The sequence below is a fragment of the Ustilaginoidea virens genome, chromosome 6, assembly GCF_000687475.1.
Source record: "Ustilaginoidea virens chromosome 6, complete sequence".
In the NCBI taxonomy this organism is placed as follows: Eukaryota; Fungi; Ascomycota; class Sordariomycetes; order Hypocreales; family Clavicipitaceae; genus Ustilaginoidea; species Ustilaginoidea virens.
The window spans coordinates 995988-1011705 of NC_057321.1; positions in this window are offsets into that span (position 1 = coordinate 995988).

Genomic DNA, 15718 nt, shown 5'->3' on the forward strand with positions numbered 1-15718 from the left:
ATTCGAGAGTCTAGATATCGTATTAAATGAGAGATCGTGGGAGAGAATGTTTCGAGTATTAGAAAATAGGCCTATTACGGCCACTAGGGGTAGAAGAAGAACGCACATACGGATATGAGACGTGTAAGGTATCCTAAATTACGGATACTATAGGTCACTTTCTGGCCTATAAGCGGACCAATAGGGCTTTTTCCCACCTATACAGCCGGAAAACAACGGCATTTTCGCTTTCCCACCTACCTAGCCGAAAAACGACTAGATTTTCGGATACCTAGGCAGCCCCCTAGAGGCTTCCATATAGGATTTCCCCCCTTCCTATGCCTTTTACCAATAAATGCACGATATCTACTGTAAGGTAAAGGCTGCAAAACGGGCCCCAGAAGGTGTGCCTAATAGCTGGAAGGAAGTCTTATATAACCTACAAAAAGATAGCTAGGTAAAAGCCTTATTTTCGGAATTTAAGCAATTAATCGATTTAAATGTCTTCTAATTTATTCCTAAGACTAGTATTCCTACTAGTAGGAAAATATTATATAACCGGCCTGTTTTTCGCGTTAAGAAAGATGCGAATAATAACCCGGTTAAATATAAGGCACGATTAGTTGTCAAAGGCTTTATGTAGGTATCTAGGCAAGACTTTACGGAGACCTATGCCTCTACTTCGATCCTACCAATATAGAGGATTATCCTTGCTCTTGCTGCTATAAATAACTAGGAAATAGAGTAAATCGACTTTATTAGTGCCTTTCTAAATAGTGAACTACTAGAGACGATTTATATGGAGATTCCAGCTGGTTTTCTAGAATTTATAGAAAGCCTGCTCTCACCTAACCCAGCCTTATGGTCTGACCAGCAGCATTATCGACTTCTAGCCTTACTTACTAAGGTTAGATATGACCCCTCTGCATCATAGGTCATACTATTGAAGAAAGCCTTATATGGGCTAAAATAAGGCCCTCGCAAATAGTAGTTACGGTTAAAAGACCTTCTAATGCAAGAGGGTTTTAAGCCATTACTTTCTGATACTGCTGTCTTCTATAATAAAGGAACGCATACCTTTATTGTGACTTATGTGGATGACTATTTGATTGTCGGACCGGATCTTAGCTATATTGACTAGCTTAAGACTAAGTTCTATAAGGTTTATGCTATAGAAGACCGAGGACCTGCCTCCTTCTTTTTTAGAGTATAGATTATTAGGGATAGAGAAAAAGGCCTATTATAGCTGCACTAATCGCAATTTATTGCGGAAGTCCTTAAGAAATTCAACCTAAAGGATATACAACTGCATCTAATCCTACTATAGCCTGGTATACTTACTGAGTCTGAGGCTGGTAATATGCCGCTAGATACTAGTAATCAATACTTATTCCAGCAGCTAGTAGGAACAGCGATATAGTTGATGATAATATTAAGACCTGACCTTGCCTTTCTAATGCAATACCTATCACGATATATACAATAGGCTTCCACTATACAGCTTAATGCTACTAAGGGCACTTTCCGCTATTTAGCTGGTACGGCAAATACAGCTATTTATTACCGAGCCGCTAAAGCTACCGTAGTATTAACTGCATTTTCTAATAGCGATTTTGCTAGATGCCGGCTGACTTCGAAGTCTACTAGTGGTTATCTTACTACCTTGAATGGTGGGCCTATTAGCTAGAGGTTAAAACGGTCTTCGACTATGGTTTTATTAATACTTGAAGCCGAGTCTAATGCAATGCTTGAGGCGCTTCGCAAAGTAGAGTGGATATCTAATTTATTTAAAGAAATCCAGGTCGATATTCAATATCCGATACCACTATATTGCGATAACTAAGGGTCTATTTCAAACGCAAATGACCCAAATTAGTATGCCCGCACTAAGCATACCTTGCTTAAATTCCGGTATATACGTGAGAAGGCCTACAGTAGCCTGGTAAAAATATCTTATTTACCCACGACAGATATGCCTGCGGATAGACTCACCAAACCATTTCCAAGCCCGAAATTCCCTATATTTCGGCAGCTATTAGGGCTGTAATCCCTATAGCATTATCATCTTTTCTGATTTTTTACAGGGTTTCTTTCTTTTATTCTAACGCTAGGATTAGCCATGTTGCTAATCAGAGGGGGTGTTGAAATCAGCGCCTTTTTAGCTGTATTTTGGTATTGGCCTCGCTACCGTACGACGTCTCTACGTTGAGATATCGCGGTGGCTATACCAGGCGCTACGGTGGGGCACAGCGCCCCATAACGCCGATTACAGTGGGCCACAGCGCCGGTCACGGCACCGGTACAGCGACCCACAATCCGGCCACAGCGGCCGGTCATAGTGGGCCATAGGGCCCACAATAGGCGGCGCATTTCTACGGGATTACCAAATAGACAAACCTTGCTAATACCAGCACTTTCGGCCTTCTACATACAGTCACCCGCTACACCGGTCATTTACGGCAGACCGATATAGGGCTTCCGGCCCGTACGGCAGGCTGTTATAGGGCATCCGGCACACCGCTATAAGCCATTGGGCTTGGTTGGGTATGCATTGGGTAGGATATTGGGCACAGACTGGGTACGGTTGGGCAGACCGACTTTTCGTCGGGTTTTTCGCTATTTTTGCGGTTTTTCATTATTTTCAACCACTTTTTCAAGATGGTAGAAATATGCCCAAAATTCCCTCTTTCTAGCTAGAATAGTTACCAATAATTAGAATCAGATTTCCCTGACATCTTTGCTCTGGTCAACCCCGTATATGCGTTTTTAATCTTTAACCAGCTTGTTTTATTCTGCAACGCCTTGTACGCCACTGTCGGTACTTAGTATACTTTCCAATAGTGTTCTGAGTCACCATTTTGCAACAGGATTTAATATTCTAATAGTTATATCGCCTCCGGATATAATACTGAGTTTAATAACCCCGAAAGGGCAGGCCGCCCTATTTTTAGCCACCCTTTATAAGGGATAGGAGGTAGCCTAGGCCGCTATTGCCTTTATATAGCAGAGGCAATAGGACGCAATTAACCGTTCGCGCTATTTAGCGGAATATTTTTAAATCGGGGATTAGGTATAGTTTACCTTATGCAATATTAAGATAAACTAGCCTTATAAGAAGCTCGACTAGGTCTTAGTAAAGTATATAATTATAGCTATACTATCCCTACTTAATATTCGACTTAATGTCCTATAGGGTATTTATTTAGTTTTCTATATTAATTTAGTCGAGCGAGCGGCTTCTAACCTACTATTAAATTAGGAAATAACCGATATATAATCCGGTCCTTTATTTATATTACCTTAGGATTCTAATCGGCTATATAAGGAATATAAAGTAGAAGAGATTTTAGCTATAAAGAATGCTTAAGGTCGGGGGCGGAATTATAATATATTTATTAAATAGAAAAGATACAACTTACCTATATAGGAACCCCTAAAGAACTTCTTAGAGATAGCAGTATAAGAGGTATTTAAGGCTAAATAGGGGGATATTCGGATATATAATAGACCTATACGGCCTTAGGATTGGATTTTAGACCTATAACCTTAATATCGTCTAATAATATAAAAAAAAAAATATACTAATACTTTTCCTTTTTAGTAAAATAATCCAGCAAGTTTTAGCGTTTATCTTTTATTTTTTAGTAACTCTAGCCCTATTCCTATATTCCTTAATTCCTGCTGTCTCTACTACTCTTACCTTTATCGGTATTCCCCTACCCCCCTATAGGATTCGGTAGGGGGGTATATAGGGGAAGGGGGGGGACTATAGGATAGTAGGGTAGGAATAGTAGCGGCGGCATCGGCGGTATAGTTAGCGGATACTAATTAGGCATAGTATGGCTCGGGTACCTATAATAGGGCGTGATAGGTCTAGGGGGAAATACTTATAATACTAGGCCGGTAGTAATAGAACTGGCCTTAGCTTATAGTGCAGTCGTTAGTATAGGGGCTTAAGGTAAGGCTATACCGGTATATAGGGAGGATACTAACTAAGGGGAAGTAGGCGGAGCATAAGGCATAGGTATAGCAGGGGTAACCTAATATATAAAGCTGGTTATTGCCTCTACTATAATTTGCATATCTTATTATTGCTTTGCGAGTAGTTATATAATAGGCGCTATAGAGTTGCCGCTAGCCTATTAGGACCTAATAGTCGAAGTAGAGGGAATAATAATCGTTATAGGTATAGTGGGAGTCAACCTGCTAATATTGGCAGCTAGGGTATATGCAGAAAGGGCCGTTATAGTATACTTTTACGCTATAGCCTATAGTTTATCTTATTGATGATATAGCGTATTAAATTTAAGGCGAAGATAAGCCTTTCGGCCTAGGATATCTCCTACCTTTAGATGGGCGGCCTCTTTAATACTTTATTTCTTTTATACTATATAGATAATGCGCTTTATTACCTACTGTAGTTAAGGATTTATCGATATTATACGCTCGCACTAGATATATATCTTATATTTCTAATGGTATCGAATATATGCCTAGGAGCGACTAGACTATATACAGATAATATATTCTCTAGTATCTATAGTATACTATATGTAGGCGATATAGGTATATTTTACCTTTTTGATATTATTGGTATTTAATCCTTTAGAATCCCCCTAAATAAAAAACTCCCCTATAGTATATTTTTTTTATAACTACTAATATAATAATCTAGTAGTAGGCAAAAGCGGCATTTTCCTAATATACAAAGGTATCTAAGGCATAATTATAGATAAGGAGGGAGCTAATAGTACTCCTAATAGGGTCTTAGGGGTAATAGCTATTAAAGAAGAAGTTTTTATTAGTATTACCCCTGCCGATAATAGGACTTTTATATAAGAAGGGGCGGGAGGATATAAGGGGGACGATAGGGCCCCTATATTAAGCGATAGGGGCTCTACTAAACTCTTATCGTTATTAGAAATAATAATAAGCTTAGAACTAGAGAGGGAAATATATAACTATCCTAAGGAGGGTATAGACTATAGTGGCTATAATAGCGTTTTTAGCTAGAAACCTCCTCCGCGCTTAGCACCTCTAGAGTCCTTAATAGATACTTAGGATAGAATTGATAGGGTTATAAGAGGGTCCTAGGCGATAGGTATATTCCTATTTATTAATCCTCTAGACGATATAGCGATAAATCCGACGTAATAGTAAACGGGGGGACTTAAATACCTATTAGTATCGGACGATTTACTATACAGACCTAATACGAACGATTTAGGAACTTTTAATAGCGCCACTTTATTAGTAGGGATGATTCTCACGATAGTAATAATACCGTAGACTTACTATTAGGAATAATAGCCTTAGTAATAGTAGGCATAAGGATAGAGAGAGGGAGAAAGAAGTATAAAAGAAAAGTAAATAAAAGAAGAAGCCTTAGTGTAGACAAATTCCTACCGATAGCTAGCGATAAAATTTTTTCTACTTTATAATAGCTATAATACCATTCCTTCTAGCTAATAGCACTACGACTGGCTTCAATAAGATTCCATTATATCTGCCTAAAGTATACCGACTCTAGCCCCCGCTATATTTACATCGGTTATATATTGGTATATCTATACGCCCGATTGATATCCTATATATCTAATTGAAGCTATTTTCGAGGGCTATAAGAGGTTTTAATTAGGGGGCGATATATAAAGGGGATGACTTTAGATAGTTTATTCTTCCGACTCTAAGGAGGAGGAGGGGGGTATATTATAGGCTCGGGCTACGCCCGCGCTATAATATGGCTAGGACCCGGGCTGCGCCCGCGTCTAGCCTAAGAAGGGCAATAGATAGAGTCACGGGACTATACTAGGACTCCGATATGTATTATAATCGGGATATAAATAGACTAGATAGAAGGTTCCTACTTAGATCCTTTTCCTTCCTCTTTAGTCTATTTAATATATATTATTAACGCCTATTCGCAGCCGCCCTAGGGCCAGTCCTTCACAATAATAAGCTATTCGCAGTTTCGCCGTATAATTGCTTATATTTAGATATATATAGCTTAATTTTTAAGATAAGTATATGACTATTAGTAGAATCAATTAGGTAACTATTATTTGCTAGGGGTGGCCTACTAGTGCCGTAGGGGCTGGCGCTAGAGAGAGTTAGTTTTCTAATAGTCGCCCGCTATAAAGACGGGTAGCGCCTAACGGGTGGCCTTTTAGCGCCAGCTTATAAAGGCCGGTAGGACCGCCTAAGGTATTCCGCTTTCCCCCTTTAATATTCCCTAAGGCTGCTATTAGCGTATATATTCGTACGGCTTAAGCGCCCTAGGAGGAGGACTTAGCAGGCATTATCAGCTATTTTAGCATTAGCTGCTTATAGTTAGCCCCTACTGCTCTATATCTATAGCAAACCCGCCTAGCGGCTAATCGCTTATAGAACCTATCCGGCATATAGGAACGGGGCATAAGGCCCCCTACTGCAGCTAGGTATATCCTATATACTATAAAGCCGTAGCGACCGGTTTTAGGGATGTTTAGCGCCTATTATAACTCTATCTTAACCGAGATAGAAGCCTATAAGATCTTTTAAGAAGTCACCTATAGGCGCTATATAAGATATAGTATATCGGGAGCGGTATTCGCCTATAAGCTAGCGCTTATGCGCCTTATAGTATAGGGCTTGCTTGCCTCTGACCCTAAAGGCTATTTAGGCTAATCGCCCCTCCCTTATATACCTACCGACCCTATCGACGCTTTAGCCCCGCCCCTACTATATAATATGCGTTTTTTTTTTTCTTAAAAATGCTTAATTTATATAGGAAAAAAAAAAGGTCTGCTCTTGCCTATATAAACGAAAAACCTATAAGTATAGATTTTAGGGAAAGTTCCTCGCGCGCCGCCCCGTACTATACTAGCGCCCGACGGCACACCCTACGAGCGCTGCAAGCATATACTAATGCACTAATGCACTAGGCACTACTAGCGCAGCGAGGAGAGGGATGACGCCGAGACGACAGGCCTACCCTGCACCAGCCGACCTACCCTATACCGCCGCAGCCAACCCAAGCCTACCCTATACCGGCTGACCTACCCTATACCACCCCGCCCCCTACTATTTCGTACCTAAGTCGGTTTTAATATGGAAGATATTAGGTTATTCAACTTTTATAATACCTTATCTATAGAGGATAGAGAGCCTACCCTATACCTTTATTCTTACGTGATACTGCTATGGCATAAAGGACTTATAAAAACTAATACACGGGCTGGAATAAGATAAGCCCAAGGTGTCGGGATAATAAAATATCCAGTATCCGGGCCTACCCTGGACCTTTATTCTCACGTGACACTGCCATGGCATAAAGGACTTATAATAACCAATATACGGGCCGGAATAAGATAAGCCCGAGGTACCGGGATAATACATTATCCGCTATCCGGGCCTACCCTGGACCTTTATTCTCACGTGATCTCTAGATAATAGAACATCCTTCTATAATCCCACGTGACTTGCCCGATGTCACGTGACCTCTAGATAGCAGAATATCGGAGCTACCCTATATCTTCCTTTTGTAATCCCACGTGACTTGCCCGATATCACGTGACCTCTAGATAGCAGAACATCGGAGCTACCCTACATCTTCCTTTTGTAATCCCACGTGACTTGCCCGATGTCACGTGACCTCTAGATAGTAGAACATCGGAGCTACCCTATATTTTCCTTCTGTGATCCCACGTGACTTGCCCGATGTCATGTGACCTGTAGCGCGCTAACCCCTCCCGACAGCGTCCGCCCTAGCCGCTAGGTCGGCAGCTCCCTCCCCGTAAGGGCCTCTTACCGCTAACTTTGCCCCTTTCCCCCTATAAATCCATTACCTTTACCGCGCCTCCTAATAGCATTTCTCGTTTTACCTACCTGGAACTAGCGCCCAGACCCCCTCCCCCCCGCGGCGACCGCTGACCCGTCCCTGCCTGCCAGCGAGGTCCCCCGCTCGCAGGCCCTCCGACCTTGTCGACGTCGCGGCCCCGCTATTAATACCCACCCGGCCTACTTTTCTCGTCCCGAAAGCGTCGATTTGTATGGCGAAAAATAAAAGGTGCGCTCCCGCCCATATAAACCAAACACCTACGTGCCCCGATCCGCTCACCTTTGCGGAGGGGGGAATAAGAAGAAAAAAGAGACGGAAGTAAAGTAAAAACCAAGTCAGCCGGCTTACCCTGTACTGTCTTGGCCCTCGCGGACGTAGAGGCAATCTCGTCGTCCTCGTACTCGTCGTCGCCCGTCTAGGCGGGCGAGCTCTCCCTCTCCTGCACAGTCCCCCCCTACGACACGCTAGGGCCTTGCCGCAGCGAGGGGCCCAGCGGTATCGTCGGGGAAATCGAGGCGAAGTGACGGCTGACCCTTAGTAGATCGTAACAATAAGGCTACTCTATTGCTTATAGGACTGTTTCGCATAGCTAAGTCGTCTGCAAAGGATTTGACCCCGCTCGTATTGAAATTATAATACGCGAAACACCGCGGCGCGCTTCCTGCGCCGCGGATAGATCGCCTGCTAAGACGCTAAGCCGGAGCCTATTCTTGTCTATCTGTATGTGCGGGCGGTATCGCCGCGTTCTGGCATGGATTCTGACTTAGAGGCGTTCAGCCATTATCCAGCAGATGGTAGCTTTGCGGCATTGCCCGGTCGGATAGCCGCAAAAACTAATTATCTGAATCAGTGGTTCCTCTCGTACTAAGCTGAATTACTATTGCGGCGAGGTCATTAGTAGGGTAAAACTAACCTGTCTTACGATGGTCTAAACCCAGCTTACATTCCCTATTAGTGGGTGAATAATCTAATGCTTACCGAATTCTGCTTCGGTATGATAGGAAGAGCCGATATCGAAGGATCAAAAAGCGACGTCGCTATGAACGCTTGACCGCTACAAGCCAGTTATCCCTATGGTAACTTTTCTGGCACCTTTAGCCTTAAATGTCGAGGGACTAAAGGATCGATAGGCCACACTTTCATGGTTTGTATTTATACTGAAAATTAAAATTAAGGGGACTTTTACCCTTTTGTTCTACTGGAGATTTCTGTTCTCTATGAGCCCCCCTTAGGACACCTGCGTTATGGTTTAACAGATGTGCCGCCCTAGCTAAACTCCCTACCTGATAATGTCTTCAACCCGGGTCGGCCCGCGAAGGACCTTAATACCAGAAGTTGGACGAAAATCCAGCCCCGCTTCATTGAATAAGTAAAAAAACAATAGGAGTAGTGGTATTTCACCGGCGCTGAAGCTCCTACCTATTCTACACCTCCTATGTCTTTTCATAATGTCAAACTAGAGTCAAGCTCAATAGGGTCTTCTTTCCCCGCTGATTCTGCCAAGCCCGTTCCCTTGGCTGTGGTTTCGCTAGATAGTAGATAGGGATAGTGGGAATCTCGTTAATCCATTTATGCGCGTCACTAATTAGATGACGAGGCATTTGGCTACCTTAAGAGCTTTTTGGTTACCTCTCCTCTTGGAGCAGGAGTAGACTATATCTTAAGCTGGGGCGCAGGAGCGTGCAGGCCGCACCTCCCTACGCTAGCCTATTACTGTTTAGTCGTTGAACTGCATCTATATCCAGGCCCCCCCCCCCAACCCTAGGGGAGGGGGGGGGGGACCGGACGTAGGACTTGGCTGCGGATTGCCTATTGTTCCATCTGGCGCGTTTTTACTGTACCCTGAGGTCATTACCCCGGCTACGGGCTGTCTTTCGACGCCCGCTTAGTAGCGACCAGCTTTAGGGTGTTCCCGCAATTTGATGATGTCGCGGGGGCTCGCGCCGCCTACTAGCAACGCCTTTTACGTTACTTGACCCTCTCGAAGATAGTTTGCAGCGGATCGCTGCCGGGCGCCTGTTGTTGCGTAACGACCGCCCCTAGGGCTTCTCGTGCTATTTGAGTTATAGTTACTCCCGCCGTTTACCCGCGCTTGGTTGAATTACTTTACTTTGACATTCAGAGCACTGGGCAGAAATCACATTGCGTCAATACCACTTTCTGGCCATCGCAATGCTATGTTTTAATTAGATAGTCAGATTCCCCTTGTCTGTACTAATTCTAAGTTGGTTGTTAAATGTGCGCCGGACGGCCGAGGCCTGCTAAGGGTATTAGCACCCGGATGCTGGCCGCCGCCGGCCGGTTGCCCGGCTAGTGGTGGCCTGCTCCTAGGGCGTTCTCCCAAGGCCTAATGCACCCAACCCTTAGAGCCAATCCTTATCCTGAAGTTACGGATCTATTTTGCCGACTTCCCTTATTTATATTGTTCTATCAACTAGAGGCTGTTCACCTTGGAGACCTGCTGCGGTTATGAGTACGACCTGGCGTGAGAATTATTCCCTCCTGCGGATTTTCAAAAGATATTGGGAGTGTACCGAACCTAGCAGAGGTGCTGGGCTCTTCCGGCCGTTAAACCCTAGCTCCGGACAAACCGATTTTAGGGTGAGAGACTGTTAAGAAGAAAAGAGAACTCTGCTTGGGGCCCCCGCCGTCGTCTCCGCGTTTAGTTGCGTTGCCGCGTAAAACCCACATCCAGGCGCCGGAATGTTAACCGGCTCCCCTTTCGCCAGACGGCGTACGAGTGCGCCTTTGAAATGGAACTTCCCTATGGCTTAGGATCGGCTAACCTATGTCTAACTGCTGTTTATATGGAACCTTTCCCTACTTCGGTCCTTTAAGTTCTCATTGAAGTATTTACTACTACTACTAAGATCTGCACTAGAGGCCGTTCGACGCGGGCTTACGCCCTAGGCTTCGTTACTGACCCCTACGTCTGCCTACTCTTTAGGGCTTCGTTTCTACCCTGAGGGCGAGGTATGGGTGAGACGCTTAAGCGCCATCTATTTTCAGGGCTAGTATATTCGGCAGGTGAGTTGTTATACAGTCCTTAGCGGATTCCGACTTCCATGGCCACCGTCCTGCTGTTAAGATGTACTAATACCTTTTGTGGTGTCTGATGAGCGTCTACTCTGGCATTTTAACCTCGCGTTCGGTTCATCCCGCATCGCTAGTTCTGCTTACCAAAAATGGCCTACTAGTGCTGATACATTCGAATGCCTACGTTCAGTCAAGTAATAAGGGCTTCTTATATATTTAAAGTTTGAGAATGGATGAAGGCTATATAGCGCCCCCGGGTCCTTAATTATTCGCTTTACCTTATAAAACTGAGATCAATACTGCTATCCTGAGGGAAACTTCGGCGGAAACCAGCTACTAGAAGGTTCGATTAGTCTTTCGCCCCTATGCCTATATTTGACGATCGATTTTCACGTTAGAACCGCTGCGAGCCTCCACCAGAGTTTCCTCTGGCTTCACCCTATATAGGCATAGTTCACCTTCTTTCGGGTCTGGCCCCGTATGCTCTTACTTAAATCCATCCGAGAATATCAGGATCGGTCGATAATGCGCCTAGAGGGCTCTCACCTGCGTTCACTTTTATTCTGCGTAGGGGTTTAATACCCGAATACTTGCATACGAAGACGACTCTTTAGTCTGTGTTTTAAGACGGGTCGCTGATAACTATTACGCTAGTATCCTAGCAAAAGATGCGCGAACCTCAGTCCGCCCCAGGGTATTATGCGGCGGGCTATAATACTCCCGGAGGAGCCATGTTCCCGGAGCCTTTATCCCCTAGGGCAAACTGATGCTAGCCTGGGCCTGGCGGAGTGCACTAGCGGGAGACCGCTGGATGATCCGCCGAGGCCCACGTCTGGTTACAAGCGCTTCCCTTTTAACAATTTTACGTACTATTTAACCCTCTTTTTAAAGTGCTTTTTATCTTTCAATTACTCTACTTATGCGCTATCGGTCTCTAGCCGGTATTTAGCTTTAGGAGATATATACCTCCTATTTAGAGTAGTATTCCTAAACTATTCGACTCGTCGAAGGAGCTTTATAGAGGCTCGGCGTTTAGCCAAATGGGGCTCTCACCCTCTATAGCGTCCCGTTCTAGGGAACTCGGAAGGCACCTCGCTAGAAGCATCCTCTACAAATTACAACTCGGGCCCTAGGGGGCCAGATTTCAAATTTAAGTTATTACCGCTTTACTCGCCATTACTAAGGCAATCCCTATTAGTTTCTTTTCCTCCGCTTATTGATATACTTAAGTTTAGCGGGTATTCCTACCTAATTCGAGGTTAACTCTTAAGAAATTAGGCGTTTTATAGGCAATAGCTGCGCCACGCTCTAAATGCGAAGATAATTAAATTACTATATAAAGGAGGCTACAATAAGACTACCGATTTATTTCAGGGGCGGCCTACTTAGGCTAATAGGCAGGGCCGATCCTTAATACTAAGCGCAAAAAAGAGCTTAAAGGTTAAAATAATATTCGAATAGGCATACCTACTAAAATACTAGCAGGCGTAATATGCATTTAAAGATTCAATAATTTACTGAATTCTGCAATTTATATTACTTATTGCATTTCGCTATATTTTTTATCGATACTAGAACTAAGAGATCTATTATTAAAAGTTTTAATTTATTTTGATTTATAAAAATCTACTTAGATATATATTAGAAAATATAAAAGTTTTTTTAGTTATATCCTCTAGCGGGCGCCTAGTTCTGGGTGCCCTCCCCCTCTTAGGCGCGAGGGTATTAGGGGGGAGGCGGCTGCCTAGGGCTTAAAAGCCCGCCGAAGTAATAATATAGGTATAGGTTTATATAGGGTTTAAAGCATAAAAACTTAGTAATAATCCCTCTATTGGTTTACTAATAGAGACCTTATTACGACTTTTACTTCCTCTAAATAATTAAGTTTAGAGAGCTTTCTAGCCCTAAGTAGTAGTTACCTACCTCTTTAGGCTAGTCTAGATGCCTTATTAAGCTATTCAATCGGTAGTAGCGATAGGCAGTATATATAAAAGGTAGGGATATAATTAATATAAGCTAATGATTTACGCTTATTAGGGATTCCTCGTTAAAAAGTAATAATTATAATGCTCTATCTTTAGTACAATAGAGTTTAATAAGATTATTTAGGCCTTTTAGCTAAAAGAGTATTTACTAGCTCTATTAGTATAGTATATATATAGCCTAAAATATCTAAGGGCATTATAGACTTATTATTACTTTAAACTTCTATTAGCTTAAGCTAATAGTCCCTCTAAGAAGCTAGCATACTATTAAAGCAATATAAGCTATTTAATAGGTTAAAGTCTCGTTCGTTATTATAATTAAGTAGATAAATTACTCTACTAACTAAGAATAGCTATATACTACTATTTATAAAATTAAAAAAGAGCTTTTAATCTATTAATCCTTATTATATCTAAACCTAGTAAGTTTCCTTATATTAAGTTAAATTAAGCTATAGGCTCCCGGTTATTTTTACTTCTAGGGCCTTATACCCTACTAGAAGGGGCGGGTTATATAGTTGCTATATATACTTTTATATGCGCCCGGACTTTATCTTAGGTAGCGGTAGGCGCCTAGCCTATAAGTATATAGCTTATACCGTAAGAGCCTATACTACTTATCCCCGTTAAGTCTTTAAACCTTCCCTATATGCGACCCCTATAGAGGCTATACTATAGGGGCTTAGCTGCAGATTATTTATTATAGTATCCTCTTATATTACTTCTGATACCTAAGGTTATTAGCCTAATAAATAGGCATTAATTTTTTAATACCTATTTAAAGCGAAAGCTTTAGGAGTTCCCTATTAATTTAAGGGTATCGCCCTACTATAGGCAGTAGGATTAGCTATTAGTTTAGGGGAGAGAAGCTCTCCCTTAGGAATACTATTAACCCTTTTAGGCGGCTTTTTAGAGTAGAATTAACTATAGCTTTATAGATTAGGTTTACCCTTAGTAGTGCCTTTCCGTTAATTTTTTTAAGTTTTAGCCTTATGATTATACTCCCCCTAAAGCCTAAATACTTTAATTTCTCATAAGGTACTAAATAAGTTAAAAAATAATATTATTTAATCCCTAATCGGTATAATTTATAGTTAAGATTATAACGGTATTTAATCGTCTTCGATCCCCTAACTTTTATTCCTAATTAATAAAAATATCCTTAGTAAATGCTTTTACAGTAATTAGTCTTTAATAAATCTAAGAATTTCACCTTTAATAATTAAATACTAATGCCCCCGATTATCCCTATTAATTATTACGGCGGTCTTAAAAACTAATAAAATAGAACTATATATCTTATTTTATTATTCTATACTAATATATTTAAGTATAGGCCTACCTAGAGCACTCTAATTTTTTTAAAGTAAAAGTCTTATTTCCCTACTATACCTAATAAAAGGTATAAGGTTCTATAGAAGGAAAGGCCTAGCTAGACTAGTATATATAATAAGGCAGACCGGCTAGCTAGGCCTAAAGTTTAACTATAAGCTTTTTAACTATAATAACTTTAATATATGCTATTAGAGCTGGAATTACTACGGCTACTAGTACTAGATTTGCCCTCTAATTATTCTTTATTAAGGGATTTAAATTATACTTATTCTAATTATAAGACCTAAAAGAGCCTTATATTAGTATTTATTATTATTACCTCTTTAGATTGGGATTAGGTAATTTATATGCCTATTGCCTTCCTTAGATATTGTTGAAATCAGCGCCTTTTTAGCTGTATTTTGGTACTGGTCTCGCCACCATACGACGTCTCTGCGTTGAGATATCGCGGTGGCTATACCAGGCGCTATGGTGGGGCATAGCGCCCCACAACGCCGATTACAGTGGGCCACAGCGCCGGTCACGGCACCGGCACAGCGCCCCACAGCCGGCCACAGCGGCCGGTCACAGTGGGCCACAGGGCCCACAACAGGCGGCGCATTTCTACGGGATTACCAAATGGGCAAACCTTGCTAATACCAGCACTTTCGGCCTTCTACATACAGTCACCCGCTACACCGGTCATTTACGGCAGACCGATATAGGGCTTCCGGCCCGTATGGCAGGCTGTTATAGGGCATCCGGCACACCGCTATAAGCCACTGGGCTTGGTTGGGTATGCACTGGGTATGATATTGGGCACAGACTGGGCACGGTTGGGCAGACCGACTTTTCGTCGGGTTTTTCGCTATTTTTGCGGTTTTTCATTATTTTCAATCACTTTTTCAAGATAGTAGAAATATGCCCAAAATTCCCTCTTTCTAGCTAGAATAGTCACCAACAATTAGAATCAGATTTCCCTGACATCTTTGCTCTGGTCAACCTCTCGTGCGCTTTAAAATCTTTAACCAGCTCTTTGTTTTATTTTGCAACGCCTTGTACGCCACTGTCGGTATCCAGTACATTTTCAACAGTGTTCTGAATCACCATTTTGCAACAGATATAATTGTTGGTGTCACATCAAGGGGTACCCAGTTGTACGTAGGGTTGCGCGCGTGGTATTAAGTACCGTGAGGTCACCGGTTAAAGGTATGATTACTTCTTTGATTATGACTGACTAACTAAGAGGAAAGAAAGGAAGCAAAAGAGTAATTACACGATGTGGCCTTTTTGTGCGTGCCGTAGTCACGTGCTTCGGCGCGGTCGGGCCGGACTGCCCGCGTGCCCTACCGGGCTCAGGGGCATAGGGGCAAAAGTGGCCATATCGTGCGTAACGGGTGTGCGCGGCATATTTGTCGCAATGTGCCCAATTGGTGCCCAATTAGGCACCTTGCGATAGCGATTCCGATACTGGCAGCTTCTCTTTTTATAGAAGCAAACATCGGAATCGCTAGGATGTAGGGCGCACACATAGAAAGAAAAAGTGCGGCGCGGTCTCGGTAGGTTGTGCCGCCGATAACGCTAT